The 12,474-nt window shown below is 35.4% G+C and overlaps 1 pseudogene; it reads right to left on the bottom strand.

Moving 5' to 3' along the window:
* Positions 1-9,483: 9,483 nt before the first annotated feature.
* Positions 9,484-10,074, bottom strand: LOC149166423 (signal peptidase complex subunit 2 pseudogene; annotated as a pseudogene).
* Positions 10,075-12,474: the final 2,400 nt, after the last annotated feature.

Raw genomic sequence — 12,474 nt, 5'->3', positions numbered from 1 at the left:
TAGAATGTTACATAAGCTCATCCAAGGCAAATGATAAGGACCCAAGAGTGTCACGTGCCAAAAGCCAATAAGTAGGTTTTTGATTTAAAACATTTAACAAAACATCTTAGAGCTCCACGATCATTAATAACTTGAAGTCCAATTTTATTAAGGCACAAAACATCCAAACATTATTGTATACAAGCTACCGCATCTGCAGAAGGGGGGAAACCAACCATGATGGCATCCAAAAACGAATTAGGCAAACACACATCATCTAGAACAAAATAGTAAGTCGGATCTTTGTGAATAAGACCACTCATGACTATAGATACAACTGAAAAGGCCCCACCACCAAAGTCCTTTGATAATCTGAATATAGTGCACAAGAAAAATGACAAAGAACTCTCTTCAAATCCATATAGCTCACAAAATTTTCTGGGTAACAAACATCACTCATACCTACTTGCTTGCCAAGCATAAATTCTAGCGCTCCATGAGTTTCAAAATGGAAGACATCATTAGCCTTAAATATTTTATCCAAAAATAAGTAATAAGCAACAAATCCATGGTGTGTACTTGTTGACTTTGCAAAAATAAGCCTCATTTGATCGCCTTCATATATGAAAGTTGGTTGCACTCCAATGAAAACATTGCCAAATTGTTTTCCATATACAAGTAGGTTCTCCCCATCAAAATGAAGGTTCCTTGGAGGCTTGCCCCAGTTTTCTTCCAAAGCCTTAGCATAAGGTGTTAGCTGTTGGTACTCTCTCACATTCATTTTGTAAGAAATATTAAGATTTGGGATGTTGAACTTAACTTCTTTGGCATGAATTGTGTCTTCAATCAGTGCTTTAGAAGTATCTGGAAAACCTTCTACATTATATCCATTTGTCTTTAGTTCCTGTAATACACTGAAAATTGAAGAGAATACATTGAGGTAGGTTGTAGTGCCAACATTGCCTTTGTCAGGTGGGAAGCTAAATACAAATATGGTTATTTTCTTTTCCTCCTGCAGACATGCAAGTAATCTGCAAGTAAAATGCCAAGATAACCATCATAAGGACTTAATGATTTCAACTTACTCTCATGCCTATTATCAACAATTTTCCCACATACATTTTTAGCAATGTCCAAAAATAGGCTGGACTTCATATGATTTTGATGATGATGTATTGTTAAACATCCTATGCAATGAACGTATTTCTCAATAATATCCAATGCAACTATCATCTTACCATATGCATTATGAGCCCCTTGATTTTGATAATGGTTATCAGGTGGGACAAAGCTTTCTTCTTCTACACCAACACAACAAAGCAAATGACACATTGTGTATTGGTTGACTACTCACATGCTCATCTTATGAAAATATTCTCAGACTATATGATCAAGAAAAACCTGAAAATGCACCTGTCTCAGAAAAAAAAAACAAGAGTAAGAAGGAATCTTCTTTAACATGAGTCCTGACCATTCAAATTTCCAAAGTCAACATACACAAGCAACTAGTTTTCTCATCTCAAAACTAACAAGACTTCTATCATAACCCTTGTATAATTATTAATTGTGAGTTCCTTGATGAGTACGTATTATCTATGAATTGTGGTTGTTCTTGTGGGCATCCATATAAGTGAATGGATGACCTTCAGTTCTCCAGAGCCAAATGTTCTATTAGACCACGAAATAAAAATGTCTTCAGATGATTGAGAAAACTATTTTACATTATTCACTTTTTTCCTAGGTTTAATGATTCATATGTTGTCAAACCAGTATAGCTTCCATTTGAATATGATTTCAAAGTGGTTTTCCCAAATAACCATGATTAATGCATATCATGTCGAGTCACGTCAATTATGCCACCTGATGTTACATGGGCATGAAAATCATGACCAATATTTTACATTCCAAAAACCACGGACATGCTCTTGGGGTCTTTGTCAATTTCTTTCCTGACCATTATGGAAGGTTATTGAGAAAAAATATTTTAATGTAATTTTTTTATCACCCATGCTCGGTTGACTACATACTCTCTTGGGTATGCCAGTGTCATACATGTTTCTCATCTTGAAATAGATACGACTTCCAAGAACCAGGGGCATTCTCCTGGGGTCTTTGCCTATTTTCTTCTTGGCCATTATTACAAATTATTCAGAAAATGCACCTTAATGTGAACATTGTATCACCTATGCTCGATTGATTACATGATATCTTGGGTATGCCAGTGTCACACATTTCTCATCTCAAACAAATACAGCTTAGGTCTAATGCTTTCATAGATTCACACATGATACTTAGAGTATAAATTATCTACCATTGATGAGCAGGTCTAAAGCATGAGATTTTTCGAACCTATATTTACTTATATAAAGAGAAATTTGACAAAATAAAATTAAATAAATTTAGTCAACTCATTGCTAGCCAACAAGAGAGTTACAATATTTGAAGATCTGGCCAGGATCATAGAAGGGGATGATAATGAGGAAAGTTATTTGACCTCTGGAGTTGGTTTTGAACTAGCAAATTTCTGGGCTCAAATGTAACCCATATATATCAGGAACCTGCATTCTGACTGTGGCTTCAGAGGTCTGCCTTGGCCACTTAAGATTTTTTATCATTGCAGTATAGGTGGCCAGAGGCACTGTCCAAATTACCCCACATGAAAGGATTCTATAGCTGAGAGAAGAAAAACAACATGGTCTCTACAACACATGATAACAAATTATAAGAGCAAGGATTGAAAAAGCAGGAGAGTTTCAAAGAAACCCCGTAAGATACAAGAACCTAGGAAAAACTACAAATTGAAATAGAGACATTCTAGTGGCCGAATTCAAAACTAAATGCAGGTGGGCATATCTATGGTTCACTACTTAGGAGCCAATTTTCTCTTTTCTATTTGTATTTTAAGCTCGAGGCTCAAATATAAGTGGGTGCATATTAGGCATCATCCATGTTGAGTGCTTATGACTTTTGGACCAATGACAACCATAGAGAAATAAAATTGGGTATTGAACTAGTGATGCGGGCTACCCATTAATCATTTTAGGCATCGAGTCTGCAATTACAAAACATTCAAGAAGAAATACTTTTTGTATAACTCTGGCATCTAAAATCTGATTTTTGATTTATATATTCTCTTCTCTTCCCATACTCTACATTCTAAAAGGTCTGGAAATGTTGCACAGATGTAACTCTGATGCTCATAATACCGAAGATGGTATTAAGTACTAAAAATACAATATTGCTTCAATTCAGAAAATGACAATGCCATGCAACAAAAAATATCAATATTTCCATATCACAGATTTGTATCTTGGGATGTTAATTATTGAAAAAAATAAAAAAACTAGTAGGTCCACAATTCCCATGATATCGTTCTATGACATGGAAATATTTACATTTAGTTTTTAATATCCTTTAAGAACTAGCAGGTCTACAGTAAATCTCCTATTTGAATCAGACTAAAAAATGAATTTAATGAGAGATTGATTAGAATGTTGGGTTTTGTGGCTTAAAATCGCGATCTGTTGCTTAATGTCGGGTTCTTTCACTTAGACTCGTGGATTTGTGGCTTGAAATTGGAATTTTGTGGATTAATCGCATGGAGCTGGAGCTTGAATTTAGAATTATGTGGCTTGAAGGCTTGGTTTTTTTAGTTTGAAACACATACATGTGGTTGGATGAGAACCCATGAGGCTATCCACAATCAGTTTGTAGAGAAAACGGTCTTGAGTAGGCTAGTGAGGGTACCCTTCTATGGTTTAGTTCTTGTCTTGCAGTTTGAACCGTACAATAGAAGATTCGAAGTTTGATAGAAGGAGAAGATAAAGTGGTGGCTCAGGTCCAGAATCAGGAAGGAGGTTGAGACTGTAGTAGGCTCAGAACTGATACCATAAGTAGAATAAGGTGTAGAAACTTATAATGAACATAAATCACTTAAAGTCTGTGATATCTAGTTAGGACAATTGATTTTGTGGAATTCAGACCTGTAGCTATTCATGGGTTCGTAGTTTTTATTTGTTGTGGAACTATAGTTGTTGAATTGGATTATGTGCTAATAACACTACATTGCTGGGTTTGTATGTTTTTGAACAATATATTGTTCTCTCAAGATTATTGTATTGTTGTTTTTGCAAAGGAGTTGAACTTCTAAATGAAACATTATTTTATGTATCATTGAAAGAGGAAAATACACATTACGAATGTATTAAATTTAGCTACTATACTAGAGAAAGAAATTTAATTGCTACAGAAAACTCTAGGGCAGAATTACCTTAGAACATTATACATTTAACCTAATGATTAGATTGTTTTTTGCAAATAATAAAGATAATCACTTTAAGCATTTCAGATAGATATTTAATAGATGTTGACAGCTTGATATTTCATCGAAAATAAAGAAAATAATCTTTGGGTCATGGAAAGGAAGATTCTCGTATGTATCCCTCCAAGGATGGTATGTGCATTGATACAAAGTGAGGAAGGTTGGTTAAGGAGTTCTGGTCACCCATGAACAAAACTAGAGTTTGATCATTCTTTCAAAAAATCAATTTTGTGAAGAGATTCATACATGACCTCACTAGTAGTGCGCAACCGATTGATGCACTTTTGAAGGAGGGAAAATAATTTGAATGAATGGAAGAATCTGTTTAATATTTCGAAGCATTCAGAAAGCTACTTCATCTCCCCCTATTTTAAGTAATCCAACTTTGAATGGAGACTTTCGAATTTACACTTTCAATTCTCATGACACTCTAGATGCCATTTTCATGAAGAAATATGTGGGTCACAAATTTTCCTATATCATTTACGAGAGACGCATTGAAGAATTATGAGTTGAAGTATATTTTTACTATTTAATCTTCCGAAAATGCAGAGAAAATTAAAGACTTAGAAAAAATAAAATAACTTTATGTTTCAACAGATCTGTTGTTCCAATCAGTGTTAAGTCATTCATTGCATGGATATTTTTCCAATCTATTCTTACAGAACTCTTCCTCTAGTAATCCTTTCCTTCTCAACCATCGGAAGGTGACTTCTTTGCATCTCCGCAACCGTTTTAACTCATTTAGTTGTGCCTCACTTGCTCCGGCTTAAGAGAGTGTAGTGAGTAGAGATGTAACAACGAGTTGGATTTAAGAGAGTCAAAGAGATGGAAGAATGCATGAAAACTCTTGCTACCTACTTGAACCTAAAGCTTACGGTCCACTCAGTCCCAATACACCTCTAGAATAGGTATACACCCCAGTACAAATAACTGATTAGGATCATTGTTGTTGATCAGTGCACAGGTGGAGGGAGTAGCCTGGGTTCATTGGCTTTGGGTTCTTCGAGTGGAACTTAATCTTGAACTCCAAGATGTCTCGGTATGCCGGATGACTGGTAATAAACTTCACTTATGTGGCATGGGCGAAGCCATCCATTCAGGGGAAGGTATTTATTGCTTGTCCGCATTGGGAAAGGCGCGAAAGCCACTTGACACCATGAAAAAAGGAAAGGATGTGCACAAGAAGTTAAGGCAAGCAAGCGAGCCCTAAAGGGAGGGGAGGATGAGGCCTAAATTTTCTAGGCTTTCAACAAGGAAGATATTGTTACTGGGCTAGGATGTTATCATTGGGAAGGATGCAGACCTCACATTTCACAGAGAGACATGTCTTTCTTCCACAATTATTTATATATTTCATTATGCAATCGAATAATTGAGCCTGGCCAAAATATTTCCCATTTCTTTGACAATTGGTGTAGAAGAACAAGCTCGCCTGAGACAACATTTGTGCGGACATGATCTATATGAATGGAGGTATTGGTGTAGAAACTCTCATACTAACTCAGAAAATCAGTTTTATGCTCAGAAATTAAGCTCCAATTTGTTGTAATGTCCCTGACCTTTCTGTAGTTAAAAGAAGTAGTGGATGTAAAGAGAGAAAAATGTCTCGAAAGTTTTCTTGTCATAGTGCTAGGCCATAACTCATTATCATTTTTTCCATTTGATAAAAATATGGAATCTTCGTTCACAACATGCTTTACCTCTACTAAGGAAACTCCTCAGCTAGGGCATTGTGGAAATTTCTATATGCGTAAAATCTGCCTCCACGCTTGGTCTGAATAGCCTCACTTATTAATATATTTGGGTCCGTTGTTATATTTCTTCTTCTCCTATTAGAACTATATGGGTAACATGTGGTTTCTGAGTAATGTTTTGCAGAGCGAACAACTCTGTTCCTTTTTCGACAACATAATATTCCTCCTCTTTGTTTTGTTTTCCACACTATATTTTCTCTAACGTTGGACTTCAACGTAAACCCAAAACTAGAAACACATTCTCAAACAAATTTCTCAATATTTTCGAGGTGACCTTCAAATTCTTGGTGATACCTAGCATATTGTGTCCACTATAGCACTTGAGCCAAAGTCGGTCCTCCTCCAACCTATCCCAAAAGAGCTAAACATAAAAAGGGGTCTTTATAAACCCATCTTGCAGGCTTAAATCTCTGTTAAGTGCGCTAAAATTTCGTTAATTTTTTAAGAAAAACACTAAAAGAATATATTCGTTTTGGGTTGGGTTTAGTTAAAAATCATTGAGCCGGAATTTAATTTTCATTTTTATTTTATTTTAGAATATTTGGATTTTCAATAATTAATATATTTTTTATATTATAAAATTAAAAATATTTATTTTTTATTTGTTTTGGGTTGGGTTTAGTTAAAAGTTGTTTGGCAAGAATTTAATTTTCATTTCACTTTTTTAAAGAATATTTCGATTTTCAATAATTAATCTAATTTTTATTTTTATTTTTATTTTAGAATATTTAGATTTTCAATAATTAATATATTTTTTATATTATAAAATTAAAAATATTTATTTTTTATTTGTTTTGGGTTGGGTTTAGTTAAAAGTTGTTTGGCAAGAATTTAATTTTCATTTTTTTTTTTAGAATATTTGGATTTTCAATAATTAATCCCTTTTCTATATTATAGAATGGAAAATATTTAATTAATCAAAAATCAGTTTAGTTTATGTTTTCAAATTAAAAGTATTTTTAATATTTATCAAGAAAATCAAAGTGGCCCTTGGATGGAGCATATTGCCAATATTATTTAATGTTCATGCATTTGAAGGATATTGCTTATTGTGTTTAGTGTTCAAGTTAACGTAATAGAATGAAGAATGATTAACCTCCTAGGAGCACAAGAGACCATGATTATGTGACAATAATGATGAGCAATGGTATTAGAATATTCCAAAAGAGATCAAATAACACGCAAACAAATCAAAAGGTTAGGCCTCCTTACTCAACTACAATGTCGTCATCCTCCTATAAAATATAACAAAGGTATTCACATCTCTGCACATACATATAACAAAAGGAAATGCGAAAAATGAGGGAAAATATAAATCTAACTAGGATATAAACTAGAAATTGCACCATGAGGTGCAAAGGAACGCTGATAGGACTTGCTCTTACTTGTTTGTTTCTTGCGATTTTCTCATCTTCTTCAACTCATCATGTGGCATATTTATAGGTGCACTCCCTCTTTTTGATTATTGGTAATGGCTCTTTATTCAAAATGAGATCAACCCATTTCATCATGCCTCTTAATAAGGAAACCCCACATTTTGTGTGGTATTCCCTATCCAACATCTTGCAAATGTGTCCACTTTCTCAATCTCTTGTGATATGTATTGAGCCAACTTTCCATTGTGTGCTCTTACCTTTCTAGTGTACCCATGATATGTTGTGTTCATTCCTTTTCCATGCACTCTGGCCCACAAAACCAATCCAAACCCTTTGGAAATGCATCAATGCCATGCAGCCTATGAGTTGCACACAACTATGATATGATGGGCTTGTTGCATTCACTATGCATGCCACCCACAAATTTCGACTCATCCATGTGTACCATGTGCCCATCTAAATTCTCATATACTAACCAGCACACCCACTTAACTAACAAAGTGCGCCAAATCCTCCTCATGACTCATCCATGCAGTTCGTGCATAGAAAAGTCCCCTTGCTTGCTCACACAACCAAGATGATATTGCCTTTTTTGTTTTCTATATTTCATCAAAATAACACTAGTTTGTCTAATTTCTTCAATGAAAAATGGTCCTAACCATGCAATTTCCAACTTTCAAGGATTTCCTTTTATTTTGTTGTCATATAGAAGCACCAAATGACCTTGCTTTATATCTTTCTTTTTAATATGCTAATTGTGTCATTCCTTTTACTATCATAAGTTGATTTCTTGATGATGAACTGTGCTACTTCCTTCAATTGGTTTATCTAGTGACCTCATTGTTTCTTAGCTATGGCGATATTGTATCTATGGAAAAAATATACCTTTACAACAATAGTATAAAACTGCAGGGAGACTAATATTGTTTCATGGCCATACACTAGCTTGAAAGGAGTATGATGAGTTTCTCTTTTGTATGCTATTCTATACACATGTACTACTTCTTTCATTTATCATCCTAGTTTTCCCAGTCGATTACACATATCTTCATTGATTGTTTATGCAATGATTTGTTGAATGACTCAACCACTTCATTAGTTTGTGGATAATAAGCTTAAAAAAAATTATTATCAATCAAATACTTTCTCCACAATACTTTGATCCTTTCAATAACAAAATGTGTTCCTTGATCACTAATAATGGTCAAGAGACAACCAAATCTTGTGACTATGATTTCATAAATAAATTTCTTAGAAATTTTTGTTTGGTATACAACTTTGCTATTTTAGCTTTTGCTCATTTACTGAGTTATTCGACAATAATGATTATATATTTTTCTTTTCTCCCATTTTCTCATTATGGGAATTGTTCGACAAATTGATTTCCAATATTTTAAAAGGCTTTATCAAACTTTAAGGCATTTAAACTTCCCATAACATTCAACCCATTCACTAGAAAGTGTGGCATTTACCTACATAGTTTTGATAGTCAGAGTGTAATTTTGGCCACCAAACACCATCCTCAAGAGAATATCCTGGGCCATTTTATTCACTAGATAGTGTCGTCTTGTCGACCATGCATGTGCTTCATCTATTATCCATTTCCTTTGACGTCCAGGAACATATAAATGAAGGACATCATCTAGCCCCAACTTATATAGATACCCATTCATTAATGTGAATGGTGCAAATTCCATTGCTGAGGCCTTATTTTTTTTTTATCTTTTATGGAATTTCTTTAGATTCCTTCCCATCCTCTAATAATTACACAATTTCCCATTTTAAGCAATTTCCCATTTGCATCTCGAGCAACAATTGAGAGAATGTCAGCACAAGACACCAGGACTCCTGGACATATTTTCTCTAATTCAGCTTTGGCATCGTCTATAACATCAAATCCACGAAGGGAGAGATTGGGAATTGCGTATTTTTTTGCCACATTATTTTTCGTAGAGTTTAACAGAACTGATCCATCGCAACCCTGCAGTAACACACAATGTTGAATTCAGTAAATTGCTAATACTAATAACCAACAATTTTTTGTTTGGGATTACTTTGCCTTTCGAGACTCATTCCCATAATCATCCATTAGCTTATCCACATCATTCCATAAAAGAGTCTCAACCAAAACTCCATCTTTAGTAAACCACTTAGTAACATTCTCGGTAAACTCAATAGGTGAATTGGCCGCAATAGATTCGGGGTCAGTACTAGATATACATAATGTGTACAAGTCAGAAAAAAGTGCAAGCTTTGAAGAAACTGCCAAACCTGTGCTGCTAAATGATCTAAGGGAGGATCTGTGAAGAGAATAGTGTTCTTCTCCTTTGTATAAATTATAAAGTTGCTACAACAATCCATTGAAGATAACATACAATATAATGCAACGAATAAGAAAAATAATATTTTTTGGGAACTTCTTCAGATAAAACTGAGCCACCAGGGCAATGCCGATGATGATGACACCTATCGCCATTTTGACATTACTCAACGCCACATTCTCCACATACCCTCGACTGAATAGTACCTCGGAAGTCGTTTCATCAAGGAGATGCTTGATGGGATTTGTATTATTGAGATTAGTCTTCTTTGGGGGCAAAGGGGTCACGAATTTGTCTGTTGCAAAACCCTTGGTTTCCATTGTTCTTCCACTACTGAGTTTTTCCTGCTTGCTCGATATCGTCAGATCAGTGTGATGAATTCGTTTTGCGTTTCCAACTTGACAATGACTATAACCATGACTATAAGACCATATTTCTGTGTTAAAATATGTATGACCATATTTAGTGGAGCTAATAGAGAAGGTGTCGATGTTGTTGAGCCTGGAGGAGGAAGTAGGTCACCACAATGTGACCTTTCTTGCGCCCTAGTATTCTTGCTTCGAAGGACCAGCAAAGCAGGAGAGCTTCAAAATAGTTTCTTCGAAGGACCAACGAATGATCAGCGAAGCAGGAGAACTTTAGGAGGTTTTTTCTGGAGGTTGGGTAACTTGAATCTTTTACAGAGATTGAAAACACCAATGTCATGCCCCAACGGATCACGGGTAAGGATCTTTTATGTGAAGAAATTCATGAACGATTGAATATACAAAGGCAATTGATTTCAACATTCTTTGCGCAAAGAAGAACCTTCCGCTACTTTAGTGCCCACCTAGAAACAAAACATGTGACTAGAATGTTCTGTGCTATACAAAACTCCATCATAAAGCGAATCGTTGGTTGAATGGGACACAGATTTTCAATTCCACCCGTCAATTTTTTATTGGTCCACCTATCAGTTTTTAGTTGGCCAGAAGGAAGAAAATGAAGGTCTCTGATTGGCTGGGTGAACAATATATTCTCACCCCAACCACGTAGAGAAAATGCCTATTGACATAAATAAGTCTTTGGTAATTGGTAGAAGGATATCAATCTCACACCTCATAGATATAATTGAAGCATTCCTTTGAGGTGATAATATAAGGAGAGGATCAAGCAAAGTGTCAAGAAAGTATGATTCTCAACACTCAAATAAGCATGTGAGTGCAACATGCTACAGTAGGCTTGAATATAATCCTTTAATTTCTTACAGGGTTTGGCGATAGAATGAAACTCATTGTTATAGGTTGGGCATCTATTAAAACCATCATAGAGTGTCTGACTATGATAGAATACCAAATTTTTATGTCATGTGGGAACTACATCAATGACATGGAGGATTGGCTAATAGGGTCCCTGTTCTATATCCATTCATCGACAAAAGCTACTTCCTTGATGGGATAGAAGTGAAAATTGATAGTTGTGAAGGAGTAGAGGTCAACTACCCTATCGCGGAAAAATAATATTATGCAATATACAAGGCGATGAAGCATTTCAGACCCTACTTATTGAAAAACCATTGTATTATCTTTAATGTTCAACACCCAATAGTCAGATCACTTCTTATTTAACAAGGGATGGGTGAGAGAAGGGAAACCTAGATGACCGAATTAAAAGAATACGATCTTGACATCAAACCACTTCACACCATGTAGGGTCATGGTCTTTGTAAGTTAGAAGCAGAAGCGGTCAATGCAGAAGAGAAAGATGAAGAGCTCACGGGATGGAAGCAAGAAATAGAAATTTACAATGTTGATCGAGCCTCATCCACTTCGGATGGAAACTCTTGGTATGCAAATGTGCACCGGTACCTTGAGAATGGCACTGTGCCCTCTAATTTTTCTATGTGGCAAAAGAGGGTACTTCGACTCAAATCATTACCATACCAGTTGGTGCATGGGTTGCTATACTGAAAGCATCATAATGGGATATTGCTCAGGCATTTGGAGGCACAAGATTCAGATAAAGTTTTACATGATCTCCCTGATAGACCAACTGTGGGACACTTCACGGGTAACACTACAGCACACAAGGTCGTGCGGGAGAGTTTCTACTTGCCTAAATTATTCAATGATGCTCATGCCTACACACGCAATTGTCTAGTCTGTCAAAGGTGTGCCGAAACAAATTGGAATTCAGTAGCCCCGCTACAGCATGTTACAGTGGAAGAAACATTCCAACAGGGGGCTTGGATATCATAGGGAAAATTTTCCCTCATTCATCAAAGCAACACTGTTATTTTTTACTGCTACAAATTATTTTATGCAGTGGACAGAGTCAGTTCCACTAAAACAAGTGAATGATCAGGAGGTCATTAAATTTCTATAGAATAATATCATTTCCAGATTTGGCATTCCCACATCACTTGTTTTTGAAAATGCAACGTACTTTTCTTCATTATCTCTTTATGATTTTACATTCAAAAATGACATTTTATTGAAGCATTCTTCTAACTATTATCCATAGGGGAATGGTCTTGCTGAATCCACAAATAAGAACCTCATTCACATCATCAAAAATACCATTTTCTCTAAGCAAAAAAACTACCACTCTACTTTGGTGAATGCTTTATGGGCTGATTGAGTCACACATAAACCTTCCCTTTATACTTCCCCTTAATTCCTAGTGTACAGAAAGGAAGCCATTCTCCCATTGAATATCTACTTTCCTACTCTCCAGTTGTC

The sequence above is a fragment of the Pinus tabuliformis genome, chromosome 5_1 (assembly GCF_031772625.1).
Source record: "Pinus tabuliformis cultivar Carrire ecotype Pingquan chromosome 5_1, CPIR1, whole genome shotgun sequence".
Taxonomy (NCBI): Eukaryota; Viridiplantae; Streptophyta; class Pinopsida; order Pinales; family Pinaceae; genus Pinus; species Pinus tabuliformis.
The sequence above is the reverse complement of the archived record's forward strand: the minus strand, read 5'-3'. Positions and strand labels throughout refer to the sequence as shown.